The sequence below is a fragment of the Ranitomeya imitator genome, chromosome 2 (genome assembly GCF_032444005.1).
Source record: "Ranitomeya imitator isolate aRanImi1 chromosome 2, aRanImi1.pri, whole genome shotgun sequence".
NCBI lineage: Eukaryota > Metazoa > Chordata > Amphibia > Anura > Dendrobatidae > Ranitomeya > Ranitomeya imitator.
Window position 1 is genome coordinate 110175315 of NC_091283.1, and position 12993 is coordinate 110188307.

The window sequence follows — 12993 nt, forward strand, 5'->3', positions numbered from 1 at the left end:
TTCTGGCTGATGTTTTGGTCACTTTTGAATGTTGGTTGTACTTTCACACTCGTGGTAGCATGAGACGGACTCTACAACCCACACAAGTGGCTCAGGTAGTGCAACTCATCCAGGATGGCACATCAATGCAAGCTGTGGCAAGGTGGTTTGCTGTGTCTATCAGCGTAGTGTCCAGAGACTGGAGGCGCTACCAGGAGACAGGCCAGTACACCAGGAGACATGGAGTGGGCCGTAGGAGGGCAACAACCCAGCAGCAGGACCGCTACCTCAGCCTTTGTGCAAGGAGGAGGACTGCCTGAGCCCTGCAAAATGACCTCCAGCAGGCCACAAGTGTGAATGTGTGTGCACAAATGGTTAGAACTCCATGAGGACTCCATGAGGATGGTCTGAGTGCCCGACGTCCACAGATGAGGGTTGTGCTCACAGCCCAACACCGTGCAGGACGCTTGGCATTTGCCATAGAACACCAGGATTGGCAAATTTGCCACTGGCGCCCTGTGCTCTTCACAGATGAAAGCAGGTTCACATGGAGCACATGTGACAGACGTGACAGAGTCTGGAGATGCCGTGGAGAGCGATCTGCTGACTGCAGCATCCTTCAATATGACCGGTTTGGCAGTGGGTCAGTAATGGTGTGGGGCGGCATTTCTTTGGAGGGCCGCACAGCCCTCCATGTACTCGACAGAGGTAGCCTGACTGCCAATAGATACCGAGATGAGATCCTCAGACCCCTTGTGAGACCATATGCTGGTGCGGTTGGCCCTGGGTTCCTGCTAATGCAGGACAATGCCAGACCTCATGTGGCTGGAGTGTGTCAGAAGTTCCTGCAAGATGAAGGCATTGAAGCTATGGACTGGCCCGCCCGTTCTCCAGACCTTAAAGGGAACCTGTCACCCCGTTTTTTTAGATTGAGATAAAAATACCGTTAAATAGGGCCTGAGCAGCGCGTTACAATAGTGTATTTTGTGTACCCTGATTCCCCACCTATGCTGCCGAAATACCTTACCAAAGTCGCCGTTTTCGCCTGTCAATCAGGCTGGTCTGGTCGAATTGGCGTGGTGACATTGCTGTTTCTTCCCCCAGATCTTGCTCATCTTTCCGTTGGTGGCGTAGTGGTTTGCGCATGCCCAACTGCCGAATCCACTGCGCAGGTGAAGAAAAAGAGCGCGATCTGCGCTATTCTCCTGGTTATCGGTGGGGATGGCCATCTTCCTGAGGCCGCGCGTGCGCAGATGGAGTGCTCTGCTGCCCGGGGCTTCAGGAAAATGGCCGCGGAATGTCGCGCGTGCGCAAATGGAGATCGCGGCGGCCATTTTTCTGAAGCCTTGCATAAGGATGTGAGCCAAGAAAATAATTGCACACTCGCTTTGCACTATACGGATTCCACTCATCCAACTTTTCTGGATGAGAATGGGCCACATTTTTTATACGCTAGTGTTGATCATAACAGATTTTACTATCAGTAAAAACAAAGTACCGTACCTAGTTGTTAAGTTCCTATATATATATGATACTTCAGGTTCATTTACGCATTATAATAAGCGCCTATCAATGTATATAGTCCACAATGCCACATCACTTGGAATCCATATGCTACGCAAAATGGGCAGTGCAATTGACAGACTTCTTGATTGCCCTTTTTATGTCTAAGTTTCCTTTTTCTCCATCCAGTTTCTTCCCAGAACATAGTAATAAGCAGTTGCCAACCTCTGCCCTCTCGCAGAACACTGCAGCCTTATACGGTCTTTGATATCTGCCTATTTAAAGTTTGATGGTGGGAGCCAAATTCTTAATAAAAGGGCACTTAATAATGCAGAAGCTAAAATGACTGGTAAAAAAGGAGGTTGTATTATTGGCAATTTAATACTCCCAAGATTGTTCTAGAAGCAATGTAATATTGTGCAAATAGAACTAGAAATCTGTTAATTTGTTTACTAAACCAGATATGTTCTGGGTAGATACACACAGGTGGTAGTGGTGTGATGGAGACATTACGGCACCACAGAAACTGGCTAAGGCTACTTTCACCAGGTTTTTTGCATCAGGCACAATCCAGCGAATGCTGGAAAAACCGATCCGGCGCAGATTGTGAAAAACTGATGCAACTAGCATATCTAGATTATTGGATAAAAATACTTTGGAGCACGCTCAGTTTAAGAAAACTGGAATCCGGCTCCGGAATCCATCATTTTACGGATCTGGCACCTTCCGACTCCCATAGGCTTCCATTCTAGCAAACAGCCGGAAGCGCCGCATCCGCTGCTTCCGGCTTTTTCGCCAGAGACAAAAAACGTTGCTATGGACATTTTTTTCCAGAAACCGGAAACGTCAGATTTGCCGGATCCGGTGAAAAACGGACGAAATGCAATGTAATCCGGCTCTAATACAAGTCTATGGGGGAAAAAACGGATGTGGCGGCAACATTCGCCGGATCCGTTTTTTTTTTTATTTAGGCGGATTGAGCCTGACAGCGAAAACCTGATGTGTGAAAGTAGCCTAAAACATTGTTTTTTATTTATTTAATGAAAAGAAACAAAGTTGCTACCAACAATTGTCATTTAGCAGAAACACAGTTACTCCACAAAAGGTTTGTTTGCAGTCTGTGCCCATGGGAGATACATAGGTGTCTGATAAAAGGGGCATTTCCAACTTATACATTTGTGACTTATCCTCACAAAATGCCATAGTAGGTGTGAGAGTCACCGTTGGGACCCACATCTGTCTCCAGATCGGGGCTCTGATGTGCGCTGGTGTCTGCTGTGAGGTGCTCAGAATTTCTGTTAATTTGTATAGGAAATCCGACCATGTCTCTACTGAAGCTGTGCACGATGGCGCCTTATTCTCCAGATAGATCTGGGACTATTGGTGGGGCCTGCATCTAATATACAGTCATAACCTCTCTAATGGATCATCTGTAAATGTATGAGACAGGAATAACCCTGTAACTGGTAAGTAAGGCTAGAGAATTCGCTCACCACCAGTGAACACTGTGGCCCATGAACATGTACTACTACATGTACTATCAAGGGGCATGTCGTGAGTGTAAAGGAGTTGTTCAGATTCCTTTTTCATTGTAGGGTAGTAGACATAGAAAAAGCCAAGCACATCAATATTCTCCTGCCCCAGGTCCATTCCTGCCTCTCCGTTGAAGTTCCAGTTATTATTGATGTGATCGCACAGTGAAGGGCTGATCCACACAGTTTGGGCAGCATGTATCCCCTGACAGGTACATTTTAAGAAAAGTATCGTAATATACCCTGAATATTATAAAATAAGTAATGTATTAGGTTTTATGTAAAAGAAACAGGAATCTAATAGGACCTTCACGCTATTAAATAAGTCATGGATGGAAATGGAACTATACAACCAGATCCAGTATTCTAGGCTTATATGCATGAGTAGTCGCTATTGAGTAGGGTTAGATTCTTTACATTGTGCCATGGGTATATTCAAGTGATAGAAATGCAAACTAATCCAGGAAAGGAAGAAGCAAATTTATGTTTGCAGGCGTGTCACTATGGGAATTAATTAAGTGGGAACATTCGTTAACTGGGGTCTAGGAGAAAGGCTAGCTTAACTCTCTTTTATAGCCTGCATGACATCACAGGGTGTGCATGGGGCCAGGTGTATCGTTTCACAATAGAAGTATCTTTGCATGCCACTCTGCGTTTAGCTCTCCAGTCATAGACACATTTCTAGGAAATAACAAATAAAATTTACCCTGGCAGGTTCCTACAAGTGTACTAATGGCAGTGGGGTCCACCAGTATGCACAGACATCATAAAGCCAGGAATTCCTAATGTTGAACAAGCCATGAGCTCCCCCTGCTGATAAATAACTGGAATGACAGTAGGATTTTTTGTGTTTTTGGATGTATGTAAATTACACATGCGTGTATGATAAAAAAAACAAACAAATGTACAGCATTCATCAGGTTTAAAATCTATAACTTTATGTTTCAAATAAATTGTTCAAATTAAGAGTACACAAAAAAAATAATATATATACTGGTAATGTAATAGAAGGGACATATGTGTCATTGCACTTAATGGCGCCAGTGATATGAAACAAGAGTGTTTTCCTCCAGGACACTACAGGTTGTGAGGGTTAAGTTAAAATTGCATTATGGGCCGGCTTCATGTGGATCTTCATAGAGCAGGAGGGAGAGTGTCCACTTTATCTCCACCTGTAGAGCTGCCAGGACCTGTGTGATGTCATGATCATGTGGTCAGTCACATGATGGAAAGAGTCACATGGTCTGGGGTTTAAATAACTGGGTTGTAGAGGCAGTCTGGGTTCAGCTAGACTGGAGGGAGGATTCTCCAATGGATTGGTGTCCTGAAAGAGTCTGGAGTTGTATTGCTACAGAGCGCGTGCCACCCGCATATGTATGGACTGTGTTGCAGTGTTGTGCTCACACAAGGATGAGATCTGGAGAGTATAAGCAAGGTTTTTCATCCAGACTAATGCAATTTGGCTCTTTTCAAGGTGAAAAAAACAAACAGGTGATCACTACAATCATCATCACCAACATTTGTTCCTCATGTTATTGCCCTATCTGTACTCATTTGTCCCAGCCAGATTCCCCATAGGTGATTTGGTTGGGTGTAGATTAGGAGACATACTTGGCCTACAATGCCTGCAGTGAAGCATGGTGGTGGCAGTGTCCTTATGTGCGGCTGATGAGAACTGCTAGTGTCAAGGGCTACATTTCATTGATGGTGTCATGAATTCACAGATGTCCTGCTCTATTTTAAAATAGAAGATACTACCATCCCTTGGTAGACATGCACTTTTCCAAGATGACAATGATCCAAAACACACATCTAAGGCCACTGTTGCATTTTGATCTGAACCCAATCGAACCCCCATGGAGAATTCTGAATACACAAGTTGAGCGTCACTTTCCATCTAGCATCCAGGCTCTAAAGCAGTTCGTTCATGGAGAATTGAAAAATAACGTTATTGCAGTATGTCACAAACTTGCTCCGTCCATGTCTAGAAGATTTGGTGCTGTTCTTAAAAATCATGGAGGTCATAAAAAATACAAGATGTTGTTTTTGATATGGGGTATATTCATTTTTGCATCAATTAATTTGAGTAAAACTGAAGATTTTGTAATGAAAGTTAATTAATTTTACTTTTATTTTATGGGTTAGAAAATGTTCTATGAAACTCAGTCTTGTCAAAATTAAAAATTTTGGAAATTATTCTTTTGTTGAGTGAGATATTGACTTAAATCTTACCTTTCAAAGGGGGTTATACTCATTTATGCTGAGGATTGTGTGTGTGTGTGTGTGTGTATATATATTTAAATTATTTTTGTGTGTGTGTATATATATATACAGGTCCTTCTCAAAAAATTAGCATATAGTGTTAAATTTCATTATTTACCATAATGTAATGATTACAATTAAACTTTCATATATTATAGATTCATTATCCACCAAATGAAATTTGTCAGGTCTTTTATTGTTTTAATACTGATGATTTTGGCATACAACTCCTGATAACCCAAAAAACCTGTCTCAATAAATTAGCATATCAAGAAATGGTTCTCTAAACGACCTATTACCCTAATCTTCTGAATCAACTAATTAACTCTAAACACATGCAAAAGATACCTGAGGCTTTTATAAACTCCCTGCCTGGTTCATTACTCAAAACCCCCATCATGGGTAAGACTAGCGACCTGACAGATGTCAAGAAGGCCATCATTGACACCCTCAAGCAAGAGGGTAAGACCCAGAAAGAAATTTCTCAACAAATAGGCTGTTCCCAGAGTGCTGTATCAAGGCACCTCAATGGTAAGTCTGTTGGAAGGAAACAATGTGGCAGAAAACGCTGTACAACGAGAAGAGGAGACCGGACCCTGAGGAAGATTGTGGAGAAGGACCGATTCCAGACCTTGGGGAACCTGAGGAAGCAGTGGACTGAGTCTGGTGTGGAAACATCCAGAGCCACCGTGCACAGGCGTGTGCAGGAAATGGGCTACAGGTGCCGCATTCCCCAGGTAAAGCCACTTTTGAGCTACAGAGAAGCAGCACTGGACTGTTGCTAAGTGGTCCCAAGTACTTTTTTCTGATGAAAGCAAATTTTGCATGTCATTCGGAAATCAAGGTGCCAGAGTCTGGAGGAAGACTGGGGAGAAGGAAATGCCAAAATGCCTGAAGTCCAGTGTCAAGTACCCACAGTCAGTGATGGTGTGGGGTGCCATGTCAGCTGCTGGTGTTGGTCCACTGTGTTTCATCAAGGGCAGGGTCAATGCAGCTAGCTATCAGGAGATTTTGGAGCACTTCATGCTTCCATCGGCTGAAATGCTTTATGGAGATGAAGATTTCATTTTTCAGCACGACCTGGCACCTGCTCACAGTGCCAAAACCACTGGTAAATGGTTTACTGACCATGGTATTACTGTGCTCAATTGGCCTGCCAACTCTCCTGACCTGAACCCCATAGAGAATCTGTGGGATATTGTGAAGAGAAAGTTGAGAGACGCAAGACCCAACACTCTGGATGAGCTTAAGGCCGCTATTGAAGCATCCTGGGCCTCCATAACATCTCAGCAGTGTCACAGGCTGATTGCCTCCATGCCACGCCGCATTGAAGCAGTCATTTCTGCCAAAGGATTCCCGACCAAGTATTGAGTGCATAACTGAACATTATTATTTGTTGTTTTTTTTGTTTGTTATTAAAAAACACTTTTATTTGATTGGATGGGTGAAATATGCTAATTTATTGAGACAGGTTTTTGGGGTTATCAGGAGTTGTATGCCAAAATCATCAGTATTAAAACAATAAAAGACCTGACAAATTTCAGTTGGTGGATAATGAATCTATAATATATGAAAGTTTAATTGTAATCATTACATTATGGTAAATAATGAAATTTAACACTATATGCTAATTTTTTGAGAAGGACCTGTATACTGTATATACAGTGGGGCAAAAAAGTATTTAGTCAGTCAGCAATAGTGCAAGTTCCACCACTTAAAAAGATGAGAGGCGTCTGTAATTTACATCATAGGTAGACCTCAACTATGGGAGACAAACTGAGAAAAAAAAATCCAGAAAATCACATTGTCTGTTTTTTAATCATTTTATTTGCATTTTATGGTGGAAAATAAGTATTTGGTCAGAAACAAACAATCAAGATTTCTGGCTCTCACAGACCTGTAACTTCTTCTTTAAGAGTCTCCTCTTTCCTCCACTCATTACCTGTAGTAATGGCACCTGTTTAAACTTGTTATCAGTATAAAGAGACACCTGTGCACACCCTCAAACAGTCTGACTCCAAACTCCACTATGGTGAAGACCAAAGAGCTGTCAAAGGACACCAGAAACAAAATTGTAGCCCTGCACCAGGCTGGGAAGACTGAATCTGCAATAGCCAACCAGCTTGGAGTGAAGAAATCAACAGTGGGAGCAATAATTAGAAAATGGAAGACATACAAGACCACTGATAATCTCCCTCGATCTGGGGCTCCACGCAAAATCCCACCCCGTGGGGTCAGAATGATCACAAGAACGGTGAGCAAAAATCCCAGAACCACGCGGGGGGACCTAGTGAATGAACTGCAGAGAGCTGGGACCAATGTAACAAGGCCTACCATAAGTAACACACTACGCCACCATGGACTCAGATCCTGCAGTGCCAGATGTGTCCCACTGCTTAAGCCAGTACATGTCCGGACCCGTCTGAAGTTTGCTAGAGAGCATTTGGATGATCCAGAGGAGTTTTGGGAGAATGTCCTATGGTCTGATGAAACCAAACTGGAACTGTTTGGTAGAAACACAACTTGTCGTGTTTGGAGGAAAAAGAATACTGAGTTGCATCCATCAAACACCATACCTACTGTAAAGCATGGTGGTGGAAACATCATGCTTTGGGGCTGTTTCTCTGCAAAGGGACCAGGACGACTGATCCGGGTACATGAAAGAATGAATGGGGCCATGTATCGTGAGATTTTGAGTGCAAACCTCCTTCCATCAGCAAGGGCATTGAAGATGAAACATGGCTGGGTCTTTCAACATGACAATGATCCAAAGCACACCGCCAGGGCAACGAAGGAGTGGCTTCGTAAGAAGCATTTCAAGGTCCTGGAGTGGCCTAGCCAGTCTCCAGATCTCAACCCTATAGAAAACCTTTGGAGGGAGTTGAAAGTCCGTGTTGCCAAGCGAAAAGCCAAAAACATCACTGCTCTAGAGGAGATCTGCATGGAGGAATGGGCCAACATACCAACAACAGTGTGTGGCAACCTTGTGAAGACTTACAGAAAACGTTTGACCTCTGTCATTGCCAACAAAGGATATATTACAAAGTATTGAGATGAAATTTTGTTTCTGACCAAATACTTATTTTCCACCATAATATGCAAATAAAATGATAAAAAAACAGACAATGTGATTTTCTGGATTTTTTTTTCTCAGTTTGTCTCCCATAGTTGAGGTCTACCTATGATGTAAATTACAGACGCCTCTCATCTTTTTAAGTGGTGGAACTTGCACTATTGCTGACTGACTAAATACTTTTTTGCCCCACTGTATATATATATATATATATATATATATATATATTATTTTTTTTACTTTATGTACTTTTCACACACATACTGTAGAATATATCCTTATTACATACACCTCATTACTTTCACACCATATATTTTTTATAATGTATGCTCATTAGAGTCACATCACATACACGACTGTACATAGAACACACTTTTTACATATGCTTTTTCAGAAGATGTGTACAGCTATCATCTTCCTTAGCTTCTCCATTCATAGCCCGACACTGTACTTCCAATCATCTCCCGTGCCTTCATGTTCACTAATTTACCTGCTGAGTGGTAAGTAGCATGATAAGTCTGTTTCTGCTGTTATACAAGGAGGTCAGCTCTTAATTTCTATAGAGTACAAATGAGTACAAATGAAGTCACTGGAGTGATTGCTAATGCTTCTGTATTTTCCAAAATACCTACCAAGACAGAATGCAACGTTTCGGCTGACAAAGGGCCTTCTCCAAGCCAAATATAGAGTAACAACAATATTTCTATAGCGCAGTTAGACAGTTCTGCTCACCTCCCCTTCTCTGTCAGCTCCTGATGTGGATCTGCTGTTATCAGTCCTGCAAAATTACAAGCCATGTATTGAGCCTTGTGCTTGTTTAGTTACTGTTATTTCAATATGCAAATTTAATGACAACTGTGTAGACTTTAGAGCAAGTACACTGTCAGACCTGAATGTCACAGAGGCACATGCAGGTCTGCAGAATGACAATGCTGATCAGTCACAACTATCACTAAGGGAGGAGGCTGGGGAACTGTGACTAAGGGTACCGTCACACAGTGAAATTTTGATCGCTACAACGGTACGATCCGTGACGCTCCAGCGTCGTAACAATATCGCTCCAGCGTCGTAGACTGCTGTCACACTTTGCAATGTACGACGCTGGAGCGATAATTTCATGACGTATGTGCGATGTAGAAGCCGTTGGTTACTATGCGCACATCGTATACGATATATGTTACACCATGCGATCATGCCGTCACAGCGGGACACTAGACGACGAAAGAAAGTTTCAAACGATCTGCTACGACGTACGATTCTCAGCGGGGTTCCTGATCGCAGGAGCGTGTCAGACATTGCGATATCGCTCGAACGTCACGGATATATCGCTCGAACGTCACGAATCGTGCCGTCGTAGCGATCAAAATTTCACTGTGTGACGGTACCCTAAGTCTTTAAAGGGAACCTGTTATCACCTTGCGGTTGGACCATGCTCTCCTGCCTCTCTCTTTATTCCTTGTCCTCTGCCTGTGTCCTGAATCTTACTGACAGCTCACATAGTTTTTGGTAACCTGTCAGTCAGAGACAAAAGGCAGACAACAGGCGAGGAATAAACTTCCTTTGTACACACAAATATTTACAGATACAGTACTAATCTCAAATGTATACAAATTGAAGGATTTCATAAGAGATTAACCTAATCGTTTTAGATTCATTCTGCACAGATACTTCTATACCTTAGTTGGGGTTGGATTAACTCTTCATTATACTGCTGAAAAATTAGGTTAGTTTGTTGTCCCAAAGGCTTTGCCTGCCTTTGCTTTGAGTTTTCTATTTTATTGCTCTAATGCATCTGAAATAAAATAAATTAACAACTTTGCAACTAGCATTGGTTACAAATACCCCACAGTTTTGTGTAAACGGCCACTATGCCAATCAATATGTCTTTATGGTTGATAAACTGCAAACAAGCAAAAAACAATCACGTTTTACCCAGCGTTGGCCAAAAGGTACAAAAATGGGTGTTTTTTCACGAGAAAAGGAAGTGGATAAAAAGTTTTAGACCAGTTTATATTAAGCGTAAAGCCAAAACACATCAACAAATTTTGTTGCAAATCTAAGCCTGCTCATCGGAAGTGTAGATTTATTTTTCTGATCTTAGGATAGTCTAAAAATCCACCAAAATGTGCCTTTTGAATATAGTGAATTTCGTGCAATTACGCATGATCTTTTTATTAGGATGACAAATAAAACACCAGCATAAATAAATCTTCCCAGTGTTTCAGTTTTTACTGGATTGTTCCTTTAAAATGCAAATGAAAAATGTTCAATGATGGGGAATGGGAACTGACTGTTATTGAAGATACTCAGCAGTATAAGGAGATTTATTTACAGGGAGTGTCCCATGGGTAAGAATGTGCAAAAAAAGAGGTGCTGTACTCTGAAAGAAAGAAAGCTATCACACACCAGGAAAACAAGAGGCTCCTCCAAAAGGATCTCTACAATTAGCTTTTCTGTGGTTCTTGTCCATCGTTCGCACAGAGCAGCGTGCCTCTTCTCCTTTTGGAGGGTCTCCGGTAAGGCTGATATGAGGCATTTTGATGTCCTGTGGAGGATAACCTATTTTTATGAAAGGAAATGCTGGAAAGGATTTTTAAAATGAGGAAAATTTGCTGCTGCATTTTTTTTTCTGTTGTCTTACTGTAAATCTGCATTGCAAAGGAATAGATTGAACTAGATAGACTTTTTAACTGAGTCAGAGCCGGTGTCCATTTTGGTGGAGTTGGAGTCTATATAAAATGGACCGATTATGACTCCTAAAATATATAATAAATTGTGTACAGTAGTACAATGCAGGATAAATGTTTTCATAAGAATTTGGGAAAGTTATAAATTGTCCTAGAAATGTCTGTTCTGTTCCTGATCAGAACAGACATTTATAGGACATTTTATAACTTTCCCAAATTCTTATGAAAAAAATCAGTTGAGATGAATCTGTGCTGCACTTTACTCACATACTAATTATTGAGGCAGGGTTGTGGTGTCATAGTTGAGATGAATCTGTGCTGCACTTTACTCACATACTCGGTAGTGAGGCAGGGTTGTGGTGTCATAGTTGAGATGAATCTGTGCTGCACTTTACTCACATACTCAGTAGTGAGGCAGGGTTGTGGTGTCATAGTTGAGATGAATCTGTGCTGCACTTTACTCACATACTCAGTAGTGAGGCAGGGTTGTGGTGTCATAGTTGAGATGAATCTGTGCTGCACTTTACTCACATACTCAGTAGTGAGGCAGGGTTGTGGTGTCATAGTTGAGATGAATCTGTGCTGCACTTTACTCACATACTCAGTAGTGAGGCAGGGTTGTGGTGTCATAGTTGAGATGAATCTGTGCTGCACTTTACTCACATACTCAGTAGTGAGGCAGGGTTGTGGTGTCATAGTTGAGATGAATCTGTGCTGCACTTTACTCACATACTCAGTAGTGAGGCAGGGTTGTGGTGTCATAGTTGAGATGAATCTGTGCTGCACTTTACTCACATACTCAGTAGTGAGGCAGGGTTGTGGTGTCATAGTTGAGATGAATCTGTGCTGCACTTTACTCACATACTCAGTAGTGAGGCAGGGTTGTGGTGTCCGAGTTGAGATGAATCTGTGCTGCACTTTATGTACAGGCTCAGTAGTGAGGCAGGGTTGTGGTGTCATAGTTGAGATGAATCTGTGCTGGACTTTACTCACATACTCAGTAGTGAGGCAGGGTTGTGGTGTCATAGTTGAGATGAATCTGTGCTGCACTTTACTCACATACTCAGTAGTGAGGCAGGGTTGTGGTGTCATAGTTGAGATGAATCTGTGCTGTACTTTATGTACAGGCTCAGTAGTGAGGCAGGGTTGTGGTGTCAGAGTTGAGATGAATCTGTGCTGTACTTTATGTACAGGCTCAGTAGTGAGGCAGGATTGTGGTGTCAGAGTTGAGATGAATCGGTGCTGCACTTTACGTACATGCTCAGTAGTGAGGCAGTGCTATGGAGTCAGAGTCGTGGAGGTGGGAGTCAGGGAAATTGAAGAGTCTTGAGTCAGAGCTTTGGCTTAAGGTACCGTCACACTTAGCGACGCTGCAGCGATACCAACAACGATCCGGATCGCTGCAGCGTCGCTGTTTGGTCGCTGGAGAGCTGTCACACAGACCGCTCTCCAGCGACCAACGATGCCGGTAACCAGATTAAACATCGGGTAACTAAGCGCAGGGCCGCGCTTAGTAACCCGATGTTTACCCTGGTTACCATCCTAAAAGTAAAAAAAACAAACACTACATACTTACCTACAGCCGTCTGTCCTCCAGCGCTGTGCTCTGCACTCCTCCTGTACTGTCTGTGTGAGCACAGCGGCCGGAAAGCAGAGCGGTGACGTCACCGCTCTGCTTTCCGGCTGACCGACGCTCACAGCCAGTACAGGAGGAGTGCAGAGCACAGCGCTGGAGGACAGACGGCTGTAGGTAAGTATGTAGTGTTTGTTTTTTTTACTTTTAGGAAGGTAACCAGGGTAAACATCGGGTTACTAAGCGCGGCCCTGCGCTTAGTTACCCGATGTTTACCCTGGTTACCAGTGAAGACATCGCTGAATCGGTGTCACACACGCCGATTCAGCGATGTCTACGGGGAGTCCAACGACCAAATAAAGTTCTGGACTTTCTTCCCCGACC

The 12993-nt window shown here is 42.8% G+C and overlaps 1 protein-coding gene across 2 annotated transcripts in view; it reads left to right on the forward strand.

Moving 5' to 3' along the window:
- Positions 1-12993, forward strand: part of COL4A6 (collagen type IV alpha 6 chain) — a 362338-nt gene that overhangs the window by 253261 nt on the left and 96084 nt on the right. The gene's annotated exons all lie outside the window — the stretch shown is intronic.